The following is a 22,291-nucleotide window of genomic DNA, read 5'->3' as shown; positions in this document are numbered from 1 at the left end:
TTACAACAGAGGAGCACTGACTGAATGGATGTTTTTAAAAGCCTCTTCCTCTGCAAACTCCAGAAGCAGAATGCATGAAAATCCCAGGGCGCATGTGGTCACAGGGTCTCTAAGATGCTGGAGGCATATCAGACCCCTGTCAACATACCAAGTTCGAATCAGTTACAGTAGATCAGAGCCAGCACATTTTAACATTTATCTGAGAAGTAAATGAACCGACCAAACCTGTCTGCATGCTTTATTCTCATGCTTTATTTATAAGAGAATGACTGACTGGAGTTATGAGCTGTTTGTGTGGAGAAAGAGGCTAAAAACAAATGCTAGCCTACAGCATCCTTCATCAATTCAAGTCACTTTCATTGCTTCAGATGTTAAATCACCTCCATTCAAAGCTCAGTAAACACAAACATTTTCAATTGCCTATCATGATGCATTTACCATCCCATGTCCTCTCCTGCATTGGATATACTTATTTTCTGGAATGTATAAATGATGTATTGAATTTGCTGGAGACCGAATGTGAATATAAAAATATGATCAAACTGCATTTAAGTACAACCTTTGCTGGAGACGGAGACGCCATTTTCATACAGAGGAGGGCTCATATTATTCAAGAGTTTACAGAGAATACTAAATAGCACCGAGGCACCTCTGAGTATTCAAAGTAAAAGTAACACCTGATAAAAAACGAATCAATGTTTAATCAATCAGTTCTACATTAAAGACACATTCATGTAAATTTACATATATATAGGTTTGTTTTAGTTTCTTTTTTACATTATTTTCTTTTTTTATTATTAATTTGTTTTCTATTTTATTCTCTAATTCTTTCTGTTTAGTCGTATATACTGTCTGGTCACTTGGGGTGGGGGGGACACATTCAATTCTTAATAATAGTTCTCAAATATTTCTTTTTGCAAGCTAACATAGATCCAAGTAAAAAAAAAGGCATTTTCTTATTACACATTGTAGTTATGAGTTTCTCTAAAACTGACTGTGGAGACAAGCACCGGACAATTTGGCAAGCGCAAAATCAGTCCTGAAGTCTCCGTCTCTGTGAACAGCAGCACCCAGTTTGGAAAATTCACAACAGATTGTTAAGACATTCAACACTTCTGAAAAAATCTGTGTAGCAATGAAACCGTGACCAAAAATTGGAAGGCAGAAACAGTCAGCCGAAGCCCCTTCAGTCCAAAAACACATGCAGCCTTGGTATGGCAGAGCTATTAACATAAACATTGATAATGACTTCTCGCTGAGAAACAGGGGCCCACAACATGTTTTCTACAATAGCTACACCATCCAATTATCCACAGATGTTAACTTCACAGAATGCTGGTTCACCACATCTGTTTGTTGGTGGGAGATCTCATTATAACGAGCGTGTTTTAAACCCCAGCATCAAGCCCTGCTTGGCACATTTTATTGCAGTGTGTTGAGCATTTACAACAAACATTCCTGACTGCTGTAAAAGTTTGCATGTTAGACTTGATGACTCCTAACAGTCAGTTAAATTCTCCTTGTCCCTGCTGATTGCAGCAGACAGTTTCCATGTCGACCTTTCCTGCATGTTGTATGAGTCGGTTTCCATTTATTGTTAATTTTCCTTCATTTCTTTTCTTTAGAAATGTAAACTGAATGTTTTTGTGAGACGATATGAGGCTGAAATCCAAAACCTGATCCAAGTCCTGGCACGGACCAAATCCGGAAAATGGTCTGGTAGCTGGAGAGGTGCCTGAGCACTGCAGAGGTGCCCTTGAGCAAGGCACTGAACCCCAAAACTGCTCTGGAGCGCTCGCTGTGGGCAGCCCCTCACTCTGACATCTCTCCAATAATGCATGTTCTGAAGGTTTTGACTAGAAAAATGAATCTACTATCAAATCTACAGCACTGCTATTTGATGCTGATAGATGCATATTAGTCCAAATTGATCTTTAAATTGTATTCAAGAAAACCCCAAAGCAATTTTCACCAAGTGGAAAACCCCATTGGAATATTCTTTGCTTCCTTCAACAGATTTAGCCCCTGAAATTGATGGTGGTATAGCTCATCCCCTGTGGAGAACGTTCAACGCCATGCTATCTTTGAAAATACACCTCTCACCCAAATTACAGAAATTGCAAAGTAGACATTTCCACACATCAAGGACACAGTGGGGGCATGTGTGTGAAACCTCTTTTATTTCATTATATCATCAGGACATGTGATGTCAAGCGGTGATCCCATGCTGATAATATAATTGTCTCCGTGTAAGGCAGAAGCAAAAGCATGACACTGCGCTCCCTGTGAGAAAGATGAGGAAGTTGTAGGGTGTAGAAAAGTGTTGTGATGATGTGCATTACAATGTTTGTAAGTAATTATTGTGTCTACAACACTGAGAAGCAAAGGTAACATTGAAACAAGTGTTTGCAGGGTTGTACTCATTTATACAAAAACATTTCAGATACTTGTACTGTCAGTGCAGTTTAAGAAGGCTTCAACTTCTTAGAGTGCACCAAGTAAAAACAGGACAGCAGAGATGCCACACTGCACTTTACAGCCCTATTTCATGTCAAAGCCGAGGCCCCCCTGGTTCACAGCATAAATCACAGTTGAGTTGTAGGTGTGTGATGAATTTACATACTCTGTTTGCAAACGCTGCCCTCTATAAGGATCTTGTAGGCAGGGAAGCAGCAAAAAACATGACCTTTAAAGCTGCTTTGTTGAGCAATCCATTCCTGAACACACTGCAGTACTCGGCCTCCGTGTCCCCTGAAGAATTAGGTTGATTGAGGACGGCCGAAATTGGATCAACCGTATCTTGCATGGCGGAGCACAGGGCCCGTTAAATCGCCTGGAATATGAGGCAGCCAAATACTTGGCTTTTTAGTCAGTGGGACCGTTTCCAATCCAAAGCCTGGACGAGTTAAAGACCAGCCTGTCTTTGTGACTGACTGCTGTCAAGCTGCAGTGCTCATTTTAGGCGGGCTGCGAGCTTCGGGTTGTTCCGACATCAATTTTTTCCTTCCTAATACTGATGGTCAGATTTGAGTATTGCCAAAAACGAGTGCGTCTACCATACAAATATGGTTTAAAAATATTTATATTTACGGTGTGTAATATTGGGGGTTAAATACTAAATACTGTCATTTGCAAGCTTTGAAAAACATTCGGCTCTCTGCTAGCACTTGTCTGTTGATATTTGTTATTATCACATCATTATTAAACTAGTTGATCTTTCAGAGCTAGTGGGTTAAAATATAGGGTCCTCCATTGACTTGTGTGTTATACAGTATCCAATAAAGATTTAAAGTCAGTATTGGAGGCCATTACTGATACTGGAATCAGTGTCAGGACAACCAGTGTTACACACACGTAATACCCGCCTGCCCAGACGATGCCTGTGTAGGCTGTCTGAGTATATTTAAAGACCATCCAAGTTTGTTTGCCAACCAATTACAACATTATGGTTGTTAAAAGATTGCAATCCACAATTGAAAAACTAGTGGATATTCTCTATTCTGTGCCTCTTGCATTTGGGTCGTGAGAAGCCTCTCCACCCAAGCTCTGCAGGTGATTAAAAGAGAGTCTCCCCTCTACTAGTGTGTCCTTCCTGTCGGTGAACTGATTGAGGTGCAACATATCATGGTAAATATGGACCTTTTAAAAACAATGTTTAATGATAAAGGACATGCAAAGGAAACATATAAAATCCATTTACATTTCTTGTGGGTGACTTTATAAAATGTACAGTTGATGAAGAAAGTCAAAAGAGTCGGTACATACAGGAAGAGAGAAACAGAAAGCTGCTGTGTCATTAAGAGAAAAGAGGGAGCAAGCTATAAGTCATTAAAAAGTAATAAAAAAGGATAAATAATATATGAGCATTCATAAATATTGCACATTTCTTCAAATATTCTCTTCAGACGACCCCCCCCCCCCATCCCTGTCATCACCCTGCCACAGGTACACCATCTTTCTGTGACAAATGCTGACAATGCTGCTTGTTGCAGATCACACCAGAGCACTCCCATTTAACCTAAAGATACTGTTCTTTTTCAATCTGTGCAAAACTATGTTTGTGTAATATTTTAGTGTGTCTCATCAAACTTACTGTTTTAGTGTGGCTTTCATGACATCAAAACAACTTCAAATTGACATATTCCACAGTATAATTTATGAGAATAACAAACCAACAACTGTTCATGCATTCATTTCCTGTCGCTCATATAGTTCCTGGACCAGAAAAGTTGAACATATATAGCTTTGTGTCCATTGGCCCGTTCTACAGAATCATTTATTTCTGGATTTTTTTAATGCACTGATGGACAACAGTGGTGTATCAAAGCCTCTCAGCCTTAACACCTTCAAGAGTAACATTACATGAAAATGAGCCAAATTTACAATTCTACTCGGTGCAGCACTAACAGCTGTCTGCCCCAATAAAAAAGTCTGTATCCCCCCTAAATGTAACCGCTGTAGAAGCTATTAGTATCAATCACGTCTCAGTGGAAAAGGCCATTTGAGAGAAAATGAGGCTCAAATCAGCCTTCTAAAATGAAATTGATGTGAAATATTAAGATTTATCGAAGCACTTCAACACCCCTCTACAATCCACACAGATACATGAACATGAACACACACACACACACACACACACACACACACACACACACACACACACACACACACACACACACATACTTCTTTCTGTTGCTTTTCTCAATCCTCTTCTTCCACTCCTTTCCCAAGTGTGCTCTGATACAGCACGCGAGGCCTGAGCTGGGGGGGCTAATGCAGAGAAGGATGGCTGATGATCCAGGCTGCAGATGGAGACGTGCCATGGGAATTAATTCCCAGCGCAGTCAGAGAACTCCTGAGATTTTAATTACAAACGCAAAAAAAGAAAAGAAAAAACAAGAAAGAAAAAACTGTGAAAAAATGCTGTCACTTTAATAATTTACAAGCAACAACAGAAACATCAGTGTTTCCCCAACCATTATATTAGGGGGGCGGCCTGTCCCCCCCAACGGCTGCCCCCCGCCCCCCTTAAAGGTGTCAAGTTAAAAAAAAAATATATATAATAAAGATTTATTTTTGGGCTTTTTGTGCCTTTATTGTAGAGATAGGAAAGTGGACAGAGTCGGAAATCAGGGAAAGAAGTCATTTAGGACACCTTTCCGATAGAACAGGACAGCTGTCATTAAAAGTAAAGCATGAACACCAAGATTCCTTCAAGTGTTGTGTCGGCGTGTCCCCCCCCCCCCCCCCCCCCACCACCACCACCACCCCAAAGCTGTAAACCTAGGGGAAATACTGAACATGATCTTTTTTATTCCAGCTGAGGGACACACATTTCCCAGTTACCTGTTGTCACTGTAATGGATTAACTGATGGAAAGAATGGTGTAGTGATGGAAGACAAATTAGGGGATGGAAATGAAGGTGTAGATTGAGCAGGTGAAAGTTATTTTGGTATTCGGTAAACGCTGCCATCTCTTTTCCTTTTCCAGGTTCACAGACAGTATTACTGTCTGCCGAAAAACGGAGTTTTTATTTTATTTTAAATCTTCCAATTTTAGAACCTGGTGAAAAAGACATGAAAAAAATTGCGTAACATGATGTACTGAAGTCTACAAGTGATTTTGAAAGGGAATATTTATGTTGACCATGTTTGATCGTACTTTATTTTGTGTGTCTGTTGTATCAGAAGGAAAAGACTGAGCCCTCGGGCGGACTACTATTTTAGTTTTGGATAAACAACGTTAGACATAGCATCCTGAAGTGAAATGTAAAAACTTTTAGACTTTGATTTCAATCGAAAAAAGAGGGCCAGAATACTTTTGAAAGAGTTTTGTGTGGAGAAAAAAAAGAAAAAGACAAATGTGCTGCATTGATGTTCAGCAGAATGTAATGGTGCATAAGATGATTTGCAATGCAAAATTTCATATTACCACTGTATGCTAATGATATTCATTCCAATTGTTTAAACTATATGGTGTTTGATTACATTTTAATAAACTTAAATGCAAAAGCATTTAAATTGGAAAACACAATGTGGTGCACATCACATCTCATCTCTGCTGCCTGGGAAATGTTTGTGGAGTACTGTTCCTCTATGATGGATAAAGTGCATAAATTAGTGCTATTTTTACTCCAGCAATTTGTAATATTGGAAAGAGGCTTTCAAGTACAAATGAGCCCTTTTGTTTTCCCATTGAATAGTTACACAAACTGCTGCACACACAAAAGGATGGTGGCATGCCTCCTGTCTTTGTGAAGCTATCTGAACCCATTTAGTAGTATTTATTTGGTCAATTACCTTTAACAATTATCTTCATTGTCTTAATAAACCATCACAATTTAGTCAATATGTATCGGAGATATTCCTCATCGTTCAGCACGAGGGTTGACTGCAGAAAAGCCTTCTGCATGATTTATTCCAAAGGGCGATCATGGCGATAATGGTGTAATGGACTGAAGGCAAATAGACAAATAATGAGACAAAGAAATCAATAAATAAGAATTGAGCATGAAATGAGCGCCCACACAGAAAATGAAAGCAACACACACACATTCTCTATACAGGATAAGGAAAATCTGGACTTTGGAGTTTCAGCTGGCAGTCTGCCCTGTCCTGTATTCAGCTGTGTGACGTAGAGACTGACACAGAGAGACAAAAAAGAAGCTGTTCAGCGTGCCTGACTCACGCAATTACACATCGCTGCCTAATGTGGGCCACCATTATTCAGCATGAAAAGACGGGTGAGACATAGGGGGCCAGTGTTGGGTTTTTGGATGCCACGTGAACAAGTAATCTTCCCTGTCATCCTCCAAAACAAAGGAGATGTTTGGAAAGTTCAGTCACGGTTTTATCAGAAAACTTGTGCAACACTTGTTTGCTTTCAGTCTTCTGAAAATGTTTCAAAGTGAGATCACAACAAGTTCCACGAGGATGTGTTATGTCTGTTAAAGAAAGAGGAGAGATTACAACTGGAGAGAGAAGAATGTAAAAACTTTACATTTCATCGTTTAAGCTTTTGGTACTTTGTTTAAAAAAAAAAAGAATATAATCAAACAATCAAAGAGAAATAAAAACATAGCTGTTATTTTTTTAATTTTCATGATTTGACGTTTTTGAGCAACTTTGACCAGAATGTGGAGCTGCTGATCAATTTTAATTTAGTTCCGTTTGTTTGCACGAGTGAACGGCATCAGACGCTGTAAAACTACATGTGAGAAAAAGGGATGAACTGCTTATTAAAGATGAACTGAATATAATGTGGAGCTTAAGTCCACCAAGATTTTCTTAAAGCCATTTTTTTTAATACTGAAACAGACACAGTGTGTTTTATCAGGGGTTTCAAAGCGAAAGCAACAGGAGGCACATCTTCGTCTCCTTTTGTAGTGATGATCTCCCTGATGTTACCCGTTAAGGTAATGGCTTTTAATTTGAAAGGTTGAGATGATAAAAGGGCAGAGGACACTTAGTGGGTAAAAGTGAGGCTCCAGAATATAAATTGGTTGAGGTGATAGGATCAGGAGCAAACAGATTGGCTGGACAGATATGGCAAAGAGGCACCAGAATGAGAAGTCTGCTGGTCTTCTGACAGGGGTGATGGAGATGCTGTGTGTGTGTGTGTGTGTGTGTGTGTGTATGGTGAAGGTGGATATGTCACCTGCCCTGGCTTCACTTTCCACAAAAAAAAACCATGAACAAGGCCAATTCTTCCTTGGTTATTGGTGCTCAAATGTTCCTTTTTCCGAAGGGAAGGGTGCTGAAATGCTGGGAGGGGGTAAACCAAGATCCAGTTGTCAATTGAACATATTGCATTGAAGGATGTTTGAACGTGGCTGTGTTAAAGTCACAATTGTCTAATGGACAACAATGGGATCATTATTCTTAGATGTCACCAAGGATTTCATGATGACACCATTATCACCCTCTTTCCGTCATTTCCATCCCAGCTGACTTCAGCTCAATTTGAAATGTAAGCAGTCGAACAAAGGTCGTCATTATCATGAAGAATGTTGCTGTCATGCAAAGGGTACAAAATTAAGCACATTACCATCGTCATTGCAGATTCAGTGTATACGCTAAAGGCATTTTAGCTGCATATTTGTGGACAAACCATGTAGGCCTGCGAGGAATGACAAAAAAAATGGATGTGCGATATTCAATATTGAGAAAGCTAAAAAAAAAAGAAGAGAAAGTGCAATAAACAGAAATGAAAGAGTGCATGTTAGCTTTATCTCCAATATTGATAGCATATATCAATTATTCTTCACAATTTTTTTTTCACAATGCCTGTGTTTGCAACATGCACCTTATAAATCCAGAAAAGCTTTTTTGCCACTAAATTGGCACATATTATTCCAGTGGTAGCCGATAGATTGAGCATCCACTGACGTCATCAAAATCAAAAAATAAAATGTTCACATGCTGAGTGAGAAAGTATCGATTGTTTACATAAAAAAATCTTTATTTACCATGGTGAATTCAGGCTGTTGCGATGTTTTTTTAAATTTTTTATTTTTACCAATGCTCATATTGGGATGATATTGTGATTCAATGTGAATGTCAACAAAACTACAAACTTACAGTCATGGAAGAGGAGAAGGCTAATAGGAATAGAGGGCAGCATGAGGATGGACTGAATAAGGAAGAGCAGCACAACTGCACGCAGGTTTTTTTCAACTTTATTGTATGTATGGACAATGTTACGATGGAGTACAACAAACACACAAATAAACATGCCAGGGGTCAACAAAGACTAAGACAAAGTCAAACATAGGAAAAGGTAACAATCTATAGATCATCAATACAATTAAACTGATCACAAATTTCAAGAGACTTCATAAGTGTCGAATGTAAGGTCTTACCTGCTCTATATTTTCTGTCAATTTTGAACCAGGTGAAGATGCATCCCTGTGTGCTTCCTCCACTGTGATTGACTTCTGCTAACAATGCTGCCATGTAAGCTGAGAAGGCCAATAGAAAGAGAAAGTAGCCTGATGCAGAGTGTGTCAGGGAATCTCAGTCTGTTGGCTGCCACCTCACTCCCTGCTCGGATGATGACTGTAAGTGACGTTGGCTAAAACCACTTTTGAACCAGACAATGACATAACCTGCTTCACTGCTGTCCACTGTGACTGACTGTTCTGCTGACAGTACTGGCACGAGAAACACTTTTGGGTCTGGTGGAATTTTGTAAGTTAATCAGAAAAGGGTGAACACTTTCACTGTCTCTTACTGTGTAATAATCTGATTTATTAACCTAACAGATCACAAATTAAGACAGGAAAGCAAGACTCATATTATTATTAAAACAGATAAAGGCTGATAAGTTTTGTCTAAGTGAACCTTCAAACTGCAGGGAAACTTTGCTTTTCCATGACAGAAAGACAAAAGAACATACTCTTACAGCTTTAAGTAAAATATAAGAATATTTCAATTAGGCTAACAGCTCCACATTGAGCTTCACCTTGTACTGTTTAAAAAACATCCACATTTCTACTTAAGCCCAGTTGAACCTTGAATTAAAATGAGAATGAAAAAAACTGCTGTCCCCTTTTGTTGGTATTTCTCACAGATAACAATAATAAAAAAAGAAAAAACATCAGTGAATAGTTTCCGAGCAAGGACCATGTTAAAAGCCTTCAAGGCAATGTAATGTGCAGGAGCATTAGTCAAGGCCAGCATATTCTTCAGCTGAAAGGAAAAAGGAAACAAAGCATTCCTACAACTGGGTCAGGCAGAGTCACCTCACCAGTGAAAATGATTCACAGTCAGATGTGAAAGAAGCCTTTCAGAAACATCTATTGAGGCAAACTACAAGTATGGTAGTTCAGAGTTATTTTTAATTAGCCAGCAACTTGTATAATGTCACCTGGTTGTAGCTCCCGTACCAAAGTACCAATAGCCAGATGTCATTCTTTATTATCTGCTGCTGTAAGGACTCAAAATGGAAAGATTACTTTACCTTGGTATTAAGGCAATACTTGTCCTCATCTGTTAAAAGCTGACATTGCATCCTTACCTCAACTTTATAATCAAGGTCTATAATCCCTCCTGTTGATTATACTCTGCCAATAAAAGGCATCTGGTCCAACCTTCACACCATGGCCCTAAGTCTCTAACTAGAGTCTTCTCCTCTGTCGTGGTGGAACGAACTACCACGCTCCAATTGATCTGCAGAGCCCTTTACACCTTTAAGAGAAAGCTAAAGACCCAGCTCTTTCATGAACGCCTACGACCTTAATGACATTGATGATGACAATGATGATGATGATGGTCTAGCTGTTTGTTTGCACTTACTGACACGGTTCCTCTTTTCTAGATTCCTGCTTGTGTTGTACCTACTCTCTGATGTACGTTGGATAGAAGCGTCCGTTTAATGAATTGTAGAAAAGTTATGCGTCAGTTATGGTCACTGACGCTTCGCAGGTAATCTGATAAATTCCCTGTTTTTGGCTGCAGCCTTCTTCTTTTGATCTCTTTGGGTTTAAAGCATCACTGTCCTGCCTGTAGGGACGGTGGAGGCATCTGTGAAGCTTGAAAACATTTGAGGAGATCAGTTTTGAATAACTCCGCTGCTTATTACACGCAAAGCTCGGGAGATCATCAGGGCTTAAGGTTTAGATGACAATTCATGTTACACAGCAGCAACAGGTCATTTGAACCGTCTAAAATCATACAGACATTTCAATCCATGCTTCTGTCTAGTGTCCCCTCTTGACTGTATGTGAATTTAAAAAATATTTGAATTGGTCAAAAAAGTGTGGCTTTCATCAAGTAGTTTCTCTAGACTTTTAAGACTCTGAAAAAAGTAGTAGCCTTTGAGTTCATGTACTTGACCTCTCTTACTTTTTAGATTTTGGTTTTCAGTTAAATTCAACAGATGTTATTAAGAAGTCATCGTGAACATCAAAGAACTGATATTTTGACATAAATGACATACTGGACCTCAGTCGGATTTAATAACCCCATTGGGCCATAATAAGGTACCAAAAATGAGCTCTTTGAAAAGGTCAGGGAGACTGCATGGTTTGGGTAGAATTTCTATTTGATTAAGTTTTCAAGAGCATTGTTGCCATGGATACAATAATATGCATGCGGTTTAGGCCAAGCAGCAAGCAGGTTCAAGCCAAAAAATTAATAAGAATAAAGAAACAAAACATTTTTGGATGTGGATGCATTATCAATTTTCCATTAAATTTATTTTGGTTGTGTGTTTTGATTATTTCCCAAGTTCAATAGGATTATACCCGTATAAGTCTTTCATCAAATCGTTATTTGTATGTTTGTTTGTGAAGCAGAAAGGCTTAATCTCTAAACAGATCTCACTGGAGAAGTCTTGGCTACTTGGACATTTTGTTCACTGAAAAGGGAATTCTAAGTACAGGAAAATTGGTGAATGCCTAAAATTCTCTTGAATCATTTCTATGATCCACTTAAGCACAAACCTGTTCACAAGAGTGGTTTTGCATGAGGCTCTCTCGTTGATGAGAGATTTTCTCTGCTTATGTGTACCACTGTTTTCACATTCTTTCATCACAGCGTGTGTATTCCAGCGGGCCCCTCTGCTTTGTTTTTCTTGGATAAAGACACAGGTTTGCTGTTGATCTGTACTATGAGCATCTGGCACTTATTACTGAGGGATGGGAGCGCGAGCTTGGATTATTAGGATTACTGCTGGATTGGTAGAAGGACGGGATTCGTAGCGAGGTTAATAATAGCAAACTCTCCTTTACCCGTATAACAGCGGAGAGGCAGGACTGCCTCCCTACTTTACAAACGTCTGAGCCCACCCCCACTTTTTGAACAGACCAAAAAAAAAATCCCCTTAGAAATCTCACTAAAGCTGCTCTGCTACCAAAGGAAAGGCTCTAACATGTGTACAAAGATACACAAAAAAACAGAAGACAGCATGCATGAAGACCAAGGATTCAAAGAAGAAAACAGGTGATTTCTGTTTTTAACAAAATCGTGAGGATGATGCCCAATTTGCAGTTATTCAGAAACACCTTTCCGTTTGTTAATCTTATTTACAGCCTCAACACCTCGCTTCATCTTGCTATCCTGTCAGCACGGTTTTCTGTATTTCTTCGCCCGGGTGTGTGTGTGTGTGTGTGTGTGTATTTGTGTTTAGAACGTGGACTGTATGCGCAATTCCTCCAGGCAGATATAAAAGGACCACTAATCCAGAGCGACAGAGGAATAAACACAATCCCTAATCTCATTGATCCCTCGCAAAATCATTCAATTATACTCCACTGCTGAACATAGAATCATGCACAGAGGGAGAGGTGGTTAAGGTAAAAATGTCTCATTACTGAATGATAAAACCAAAACTCAGTGAAACATGGAAATGAAAGAGCAAAAGCAGACAGTAAGGTGGCTCTATTCAAAAGAGGCCTGTCATGCTGCTTTAAGAGCATGAAAACTGGCAGTCCGACAATACCCTATATAACCAGCAGCAGTTTTGTTTGGTGGTATTACTAGAGAGATAGTTACTGATATGAAAGGGGGGGGGGGGGGGGGGGCGGGGGCGACTCTGTGCGTCAGGGCTCTGCAGGAGGGTAGGCATTTTTTTTTTTAAACAGGGGGAGGAAGAAAAGAGACAAAAGAGAGGAGGAAAATACTGAGAGAGCTCAACAGATACATGCAGCACTAAGTGACCCAGTTTAACAGCCTAAAGCCAGCTACCTATTATCACAAGGGATGTCTGTTTTTCTCCAGCAGTTTCAGCATGGAGGGCAGACCCACTCTGATGTCAGTGTGACAGCTACAGGGTTGCTGCTGCCTGCTCATTGATTCCGGGGTTGTGTTTTTTATCCTGTTCATTAGAGCTTTCTAAGCGGTTGGAGCGCGTTTAGGTTCTTGACATTTCAGGGAGACACATCAAAGGCTTTGGCAAATAAGGTGACGTGTGGAGCAGCTGAGGGTATGAGAGGTGAGGCTGGAATGGTAGCAAACACACATTAAAATAAATGGATCAGAACGCCTCCATACAAATTATTGTGCTCCCTTTTTTTCCCACCACAAAAAAAGAAAAAGTTCAATTTCACTACCTGGACTGGAATGACCTTTAAAAAACAGGGCACAAGAACCTATTTCTGCCTCTGGACCCTTTCAGTCCCCTTTTCACCCCGTAAAGCAAATGTTAGTTTTGAGAAGTTAGTTTGATCAGGCTAACATTGAGTATGAGGGGCGTGGAACATGGTGGAGCTAGTTTGATGTATGGCACCAGATGCCCGCTGCCAGATGTTGTACAGGCTGACATGCAGGTCTGGCATGTGGCTACTTTTCAGGGCTGGCTGTGAACTAATTAATCTACTCCCGCCCTGGTTTCACAGAAGGTCACCGGAAAAATGTGAGTGTGTGAATATCTGAATGTCTGAGTATGTCTTTGTTTGAGTCTGTGTTGTATGAAGTGTTTATTTTGACAAAAGCTTTTGTGTCTGAGAATGTGCCCATATCCAAGGACAGTTTCTATTAATTTGAGATCGTACAAGCGTATGTCTGGTATCCTCTTTGTGGGAGTATATTATGACCAAAGAGCATGTCGGCCAGTGAGAGGATAAATTGAAACAAGATGTGGCGGCCCCTCACTCCTTTGAAGGTGTTCCACATCATACCTCTGATTCTGCGGAGGGTAGGAGCGCTACCATAAAAGGACACTCTGTTTACCTTAACCTGCCAGCGTCTGCTTGCCAGATGTTCCAACGTTTTTCTTTCATCTCCTCACACGAACCTTATTTTCATTTTTACTGCGAGTTTGTTACCCTAAATTTTGCCCCGGTGAGAAAGAAGAAAAGTCAACGTTCTTTGGCTGCAGGGCGGAGAGACTAAATTTGAACATTGTTTGATTTGCTTTTGGAGAGCTTGCTGAGATTGAAGGATTTGGGTGGAGAGGCACATAAGGCTCACTAGTCTCTCCTTCAGAATCCCTGTACTGATGAAAGCATTGATACCACAGAGACTAAAGGCTAAGACCTATAAACATGGCCTCCATTAAGTCCTCAGATTTGGAAAACACGTCTACACATGTCAGACTTTCTCTCAATGTCCCTGTTATTTTAACAGAAGTGTTTCCTTTGGATAACTTACTAGCTGATTTCAATGACGGCTAATAGCTATTTAAAGTAATTTTCTTTTCATTAAACACAAGGACATATTGCAAAAAGGAAGTGGCAAGTGGATGGATATTTATACAGAACCATATGGATGAAACCCTTAGCTCAACCTAGAGTATGTTCAGCATTGAATTTCCAATATTTTAATAAGAAAATAGCTGCAGTAAAGAACTTGTAAAACAGCATGTATTCAATAGGCTGTAGCAACTTGGTATATGAGTGCAATGTGGAGTAGATTAGCCTTGTATTTTATGTCAGTAGTTTTATGATCTTCCAAAGGTTGGTGTGCTGCTTGTTCTCTTTACATACCATTTCGTGTAGGGGTGCAACGGATCACATATCTCACAGATAGATCAGGGATCTGAGTCACGGATTGGATCGTTTTTTCAGATCAGCCAAAAAAATAAAATTTATGACTCACAACTTATATCAGACACAAACCAAGTGGGCAGTGTCATCAGGAAGCAAGCAAATCAGATGCAATCTATTCGAAACTCAGCAGCAAGAGTGCTAACAAAAGACCAGGAGGAGAGCACGTTACAGCAATTTTAAAATCGTTACACGGGCTGCCTGTGAGGTTTCTTGTTGATTTGAAAATTCTTTTATTAGTTTATATGGCACTGCATGGCATTGCACCGGACTACATCTCAGAGATGCTTTTAGTTTATGAACCAGGGTGGCCCCTTTAGATCCTGTAGCTCTTCTCTTTTAGTTGTCCCACAGAGTCAAACAAAAACATTTGGTGATGCTGCTTAAGCCACTCTACGCTCTGAGGAGCTGGAACCGTCTGCCAGAAGATCTGAGAGGAGCTGAAAATATCCATACCTTTAAACGTCAACTAAAGACATACCTATTCAGTCTTTATGTAGGTGTCTTATGCTTTTATTTTGTTATATTTTATATTGATTTTATTAATTTTGATGACTATTTTTGTGCTTTTATTTATTTTTTAACTGTATCTTTAAACTCTTATTATCTCAACTATTTGAACTTTAGTTAATCTTTAACTTTGAAACTTATTGTTTTTACCTTTTTATTGTTTTAACTACATATATTTACTTCCTATTTGCGTGCATTAGTCTCTACTTCTAAATCATCACACTATGTACCATGTTTTGTCACTATTTTTATGTTTTTTCTTTATTGTTTTCAGTCGCTGTAAAGCACTTTGAATTGCGTTTGTATGAAAGGTGCTGTATAAATAAAGATTGATTGATTGAATTGTTGGATTAGTGCTGGGTACATCCCACAGCTTCTTCATATGTTCACTTCAGGGACAACGTTAGTTGGGATTTGGCACTGTATAAATAAAAACTGATTGATTGAATGACGATAGATGGACGACTTTACAGTTTTTTTAAAGCAAAAAAAAAAAGAATCAGAAAATAGGAAAATACTGTTTACAATGCAAATGTGTCAGAGAATGAAATGTAATCAAATTCAGAGTTTGACCCTGAGCATTCTGCCAGACTTCCTCTTAGCAGACTGTTTAAATACGTTCATAAATTTCCACCTTTCTAATGTAATCAAGAAAGGCACTTTTCATGGAAATAGCTTTAATGTTATTATATGTAATGAATTCTTAACCTTGAACCTCAAGTTGTTTTATTCCAAAGAGAATCATTGAAATGCTGTGGCAGTTAAGACCAGTAATTACGAGGCCCTTAGCCTGAAAGAGGGAACAAATAATAATACGTGTAGAAGGTCACTCATTCCTGCTGCCACGCTGCCGTCTCCTCCTTAAAATTAAAGACGGAATTAAGTTCTGTATAAATGATGGTCTGACGAGAAAACCTTATTTAAATAGGAGAGAATAGTTATAGTACGATATATGTTTTATTAATGTAACTACCTGTTTAGTGGATGCAATGCAATACATTTCAATACATTTCAATACATTTCAATATATTTCAACTAGATTTCAAAGATGCTGCTCCTCATCAAGTTGAAATTAACATGTTTACAGATGAGTCTGGTACTTAGCCTCCTTTCTTAATTCTCTCAATGAGGTGGAACATTTGAGAGAGAAGCTAATGGGGAAATATTTTCCTAAACTGGAGATGATTATTTCTGTTGTCTGGTTGAAAGGTTCCTGATTTTCTCATGTTCACAAAGAGGATGTTTCAAAGAGATGAATGTCTGACTATGATCAGGAATAGTTCTGCTTTGATCTCAAAGATTATAATCATAAGGTATTGCTTTGTGAACAAAAAAGACATTCAGAAGATTTCATTTTCAAAGCGGCGTAACAGAAATGTACCTGTTACTGGGGTGCTGGTGGAGCAGAGGTTAGTGTGCGCGGCCCATGTATGGAGGCTGTAGTCTTCCAAGCGGGCGGCCCGGGTTAGAATCCAGCCTGTGACTCCTTTCCTCCATGTCATTCCCTATTCTCCCTCCCTGATTTCAGACTCTATCCACTTACCTATCGCTCTATTAAAGGCCCAAAAATAAATCTTAAAAAAAAAGAAAAAGGAATGCACGTGTTACTCCTGCCAACTTTTCAGGGAGGGAGTGAGAGAGAGAGAGAGCGAGAGAGAGAGAGAGAGAGGGAGGTGTGTTGTAGACCTAATGATTCTAATGGCAATGGTAGAAACATTGGTGCAATTGTAACATCTTATACTATGTGTTCTGTATTATGGAAGTTGTGTGGTTGAGAAGTTGTAGTACCAAATGAAAGAGCAATATACAGCAAAGTGAGGTGGTTGCCAAAAAGATTCCAAATGTAGTGCACACTTCAACTTACTCAGTTTTTTTTTCCGGGTGGTCTTTTTTTAGGTGGCTAAAATGAGTTTTACTGCAGTGCAAACCCCGTTCAATGGAGGTGCATGGCTGAGAAAATGACGGCTTGCAAACCACCTTGGAACCACCTGCATCTCCTGCAGAGGCTCCATCATATTTCTCAGCAGTTTCAACTCTGAGGGGACCTTTGATCTTCACTACAGCACAAGAAGCAAAGAGCAAAGAAACCAACATGGAGTGGGTACGCAGTAGAGATGAGCCGGAATCCGAATATGAATTCAGAAAGGCACCGATAAGTGAGATGGATACGGATATAGATGGTTCTTTTTTTAATGCAAAAACCTGCTTGGCCAGGTCTCCCTTGAAAAAGAGGTTCCTAATCTCAATGGGACCAACCTGTTTAAATATTGACACAGCAGTCCCTGCAGCTCAAGTTATATCCCTAATATCATTTCTAATTTGATTACGTCTTTTCTTGTCCTTTATGATAGTTGTTACAAGAAAGATTTAAAAACACACTTCTAGTATGAACCACGCCCACCTCCGGTTTATATCCGAATACAGAATACAGATCATTTATTGATTGAACAGATGCAGATATTGACGTATATCTGCACTCTCGTGAGCAGCCTTTCCTAAGTTGATCTATTGATGATCAAATGGAATGAAGTGGATCATAAATCTATACCTGAGAGTCATCCAGCGATGCTCAGCTAGTTGGTTTAGGCATGTTTTCCTACGACAGTATAAATTGCCTTGAGGAACCCAAAGACAGATAGAAAGCACAGGAGTTTAATCCTTCTCACACATCTTGATCTCCTTAGCTTTATGTGAGGTGTGTTGAATAACCACTGACTACCTAGAACTTCATTTACGATTCGAAGGATTCTGTAGAAAGTCCTCGTTCTGCAGATTGTGGGTTAGGCTTAAAGGAACCAAATAGCCTTATCAACACTTTTCCATTTGACAAAAAAAAAACACACTTTAGTGTGTAGAAGCCATCCTTTGTCTTCATTGTCTTTCACAAAGCATTACATAGTAAACAACCTTGGATCTAGAGGATGCACTTCAACAGACTTCATTAGTTTTACTGCATGTTTGAGGACAGAAAGAATATCTTCAGGCATGTTTTGGCTGTGAGGGTCTCATTGAAAACAGCCATGTAACCAGAGATTGGATGGACAGACTATCTTGTTGTGAGCCATAATCTCTGATTCCCCATCATTCCTTTAGTCCAGTCATTACACATTTCAACTCAGTGTGTTCAGTTAGAGAAGTCCATTAACTGAAGAATACCTTTTTTTCTGTTCTTCTGGAGAAAGTCTGCGGACAAAACTAAATATTTGTAGACTTTTGGGGGTGAACATGGTAAAACTCTCTTTTCTTCACTACACTGGGTCTCTAAACGCACATTTGACTACTTCTTTGGCATCTGGTGAGTGTACATCTTGAATGTGAGGAAGTCCCTTTTTTCCGCTATTCTGTACATAAAAAGATGGGAAATACAGCACATATTTGAGCAAGAACACAAAAAGGTAACCGTGGTGGCTTTTGAAATCTTGATCTAGAAAATACATAAAAGTGCCCTTTGACTAACATGTTCGGGTGCTGAATTAAATAAGGGAACAGTATCAGACAGCTGCTGGCCAAAACCTTACTGCACTTCACACAATGTGACTTGGTTCATAGGCTTTGCCAATGTAACAGTGTGTCATAAGAGCATGCAACATGAGCAAGAGTCAGCAACAAAATCTAATGTGCTCCATTGTTTCCTATTTGAGTGTCCTAAGAGCCTGCGAGCTACGCAGCGAGAAGCAACACCCCGCTTTTACCCCGACGCCCTGTAAATATTGAACAGATGCAGTGTGGACAGCGAGCGTCCAATACTGCGTGATGCGACATGATGTCAGATGCTGGCATGCTGTGAGGACACAGTGTAACCACATCATTTTTCCTTCCTTACCTTCGAGTATGACACACACCCATAACATCCTTTTGGTCGCCTCCTTTAAATATTTGCCTAACTCAACTACTTTAGCAAGTTTGGAGTAATAAATAATTAAAATGTGTTGTTTTTTTCTTCCAGCTAAGATGAATCAAGTCCATTATTCCCCAAGACAGCCTTTTCTACTTCTTCCTACACACTCTGCTTTACTGTACTTTTTTCATTTTGCTACCATCTTAGCACATCACCTGAAGGACAGCGACTAAAAAAAATAATAAAAAAAACTTCAAGAAGAAATCTTTTTTTCCTTTTGTCTTCCTGTTGTTTTGCATGCAACCTAAAACCCCTTCTCTTACCCTCCTCTTATTCCTGGGATAAAAGTGACAACATTTTCAAAGGCTGCTTGATTAGGCAGAGTGCAGTAGTCGCTGGGCCCTGCGGCTGTTGTCAGGCTTGTCTCTGCACCGCTGCCTCTGCTGGTGAGATTTATCCTGTTTGTTTTGGTACAGTAGCAACATGTTTCTCTTTCTGAGCAGATATGCACCTTCACTCCCTCGAAAGAAAAACAACATTGTCACAGGAGGAGAAGAAGAAAGGCACAGAGGCAGGTGTCTGCGCTACTTCCAGGAAGGCTTTCTCACCGGCAGACAGTATACAATGTAACACGTTTGGTGTTCCTTTATCTGCAATGCTTTGAGGACCCTTCCACACCTTTATTTATGTGAACACTGATTCATACAGTCACACCATCTGTATTAGTTTACAACACATGCAAAAAAAAAAACCTCAGGTGAGATCGTGCTACTGGAAGTTATTCTGTTTTTGTGTGTTTGTGTGACATGGTTTTCACACATGCACATAAGAACATATACTGTGCGAACGTGTGAGATTGTGCTTTATTTATACACACGATATCATTGTCTGTACAGTAAGTTGATGACTATATTCGAACAACTGTGAATAAATCAGGTTACTTAGTTAAAGCTTGAATCCACAGTGTTCTGCTTGTCACCTTGTCCTGTGACGACAAGTAATTAAAAGGATGTTTGAATTGTTGAGCTTCACTCACTGTGGACGCTTCCAATAAAAGACGGCTGTTTGAAGAAATCAGCCAATTGCAAAAAAAAAGGGGGGGGAAAGGCATAATTACTGTGCTCATGCAGCTTATATTGATGCAGGAGAATACAAACGTGGTATGAAAGGCTTCACTTTCAGTGTAATGGCATGTCGACCAGGGCGGTTTTAACAAAACAAGCAGATTGATGTTTCTATAATGGTGCTTTTTGAAAGTTGAAACGGTTATGAACAATATGAAGTATAGAGGGATACGGACATGATGTTAGGTTCCTATATTTTCTCATTTGTTCAGAAGTGACAGTAGAATGTAGATGTGCAGGGGCTAATCAATGGTGCAGACAAGGATGTGTAGAGAAGTGTTGTACGAACAGTTTTTTTTTGTTTCTTGCTCAAGTTTGGAAGAGGAGTTCAAAATCTGAGCATTAGCCTTTGCTAAAGCTAGCGTGAAGGAATTAGGATGCTTGTTGAACTTGGACACAGTCTTGGAGAGACCCACTGTATAGGGATAATACTTAGCCATTTGATATTTGGTATAGCCATATTGTCATCGGACCATTGTTTAAGTTAAAGCTTGAGATTACAGCTCCAAGCTGTAATAGGATCTAATAGGAGGAAAAAAGTAATTGGTGTGACTGAAGTCTAACGTAGATCATTGACCCTGGTGACAGCTAGCCCACAGGATTGAGCAGAACATGTACTGTATTAACTCAGTCTGTCTGCTCTCTGGATGGATTCCCCTACTCCAGGGAATTTCACTTAACCACAAAGGCTGAAACTGAATTGTAAAAAAGGAACCTTTCTCTACCTCTCCAGTCTGTCATACTTTGCATTCTTAAAATGAAGACGATTTTGGGTCAGTTGGAGGGAAAAGATCATTTAATGTAACTGGTTTCACTTGTGACAGTCGCTTCTTACAGGGCATCCCTCGAGAGAGAGAGAGAGAGAGAGAGAGAGAGAGAGAGAGAGAGAGAGAGAGAGAGAGAGAGAGAGAGAGAGAAAAAAACAGCTGTTCTCTCACTTCCCAATTGTCATTAAAACACTGTGCACCTCGCATGGTGTGGGGATACTACACACTCTATGATGCACATCACACACACCTAGTGCCTCTCTTTAACTGTGCCACCACTGTCATTGATTCTGTAACAGCCAGGTATGCCTTTAAGGCGGGGCCTCTTTGCTTACTGCAGGCCAGTGGAAACAACAGTTAAAAAGGAATGACCTTTGCAAATAAAAGAGATTCACTTAAATATCTGGCAGGTTCTAGGAAGGAAAACAGACTCTAGGCATAGGGCAGGAAAGATTGCGTGTGCATGCATTCACAAATCCACAAAGTAGGAGAAACTGAGATTGAATAGGAAAGGCTTTTCACTCTGTGTGGCTGATCTTGTAGTGCTGACAATCTGTGTCCATAGAGTGTGAATTGTTGTGGCACAGAAAGCTTAGCAGCTGCTCGACGCTAATTGTGGGCCTCAGGTGAATTGGCAGCTGATGCTTTCTAAGACACCTGAACAATGTAAGTCAGAGGAAAGTCATCATTAGAGGACTGGAGGAGAATGAGGAACCAATTTCAAATGCAAACATATATTCAGCTATAGCAGAATGGACAAAAAAGCTGACTTATTTGATCGTGTGATTTTAGATGTATCTCCGACTACCACACTTTCTTTATTTCTTCTTAGTGCGTATCCATGGTAACGCCTGTCGGTTGAGCACACATCTGTGGCAATTTTCATAATGACAGGTCATTTTAGCTCCAGATGAGTATGAGTAAGGTGCAAGTGGGGAGCCACAATTTATTTAATTTACAGTAAAAATCTGTGTTTCTTTTGTGTGTTCTTTTTTTATCGTCTCCTAGAGCCGGCTGAACTGATCTGCCATTTCATCCATCTCATCAAAAATATTTGATTGTATATTTCAAATTCTTAAAACCAGATGTTGTTTTTGCATTGTTAGCATATTGACTTATGACCTATGAAATGTGCTATAGAAAAACATTGAGGAACCTGCCTGACTCCAACTGCTACAACTATCAGTCATTCTTATTTGATCATTCCTTTAGTTTTAAGTGCTAATATCAGACCTGTTGACTCATTTCTATCATCAATACTACCTTTACTGCATTTCCCTTTATCTCACTTTCTCAGCCCACAGTTGCTGCAGACTCTAGTTCACCATGAGTCTGGTTCTGCTGGAGGTGTCTGCCTGTTTTATCCCTGCCACTGAAACAACGTGTTGTTCATGGTGAACTCATGTTGGGTCTCTGTAAATAATCTAACAGATAATCTAACAGAGTATGCTCAATACCTGCTCTTCTCTTTGTATCGTGTCCTGAGTGAACTTCTTTATTTGCTGTATAAATAAAAACTGATTGACATTTGCAGACGTATCTTGATGTCACTGACTAGCTCACAAA

This window comes from Labrus mixtus, chromosome 8 (genome assembly GCF_963584025.1).
Source record: "Labrus mixtus chromosome 8, fLabMix1.1, whole genome shotgun sequence".
Taxonomy (NCBI): domain Eukaryota; kingdom Metazoa; phylum Chordata; class Actinopteri; order Labriformes; family Labridae; genus Labrus; species Labrus mixtus.
The sequence above is the reverse complement of the archived record's forward strand: the minus strand, read 5'-3'. Positions refer to the sequence as shown.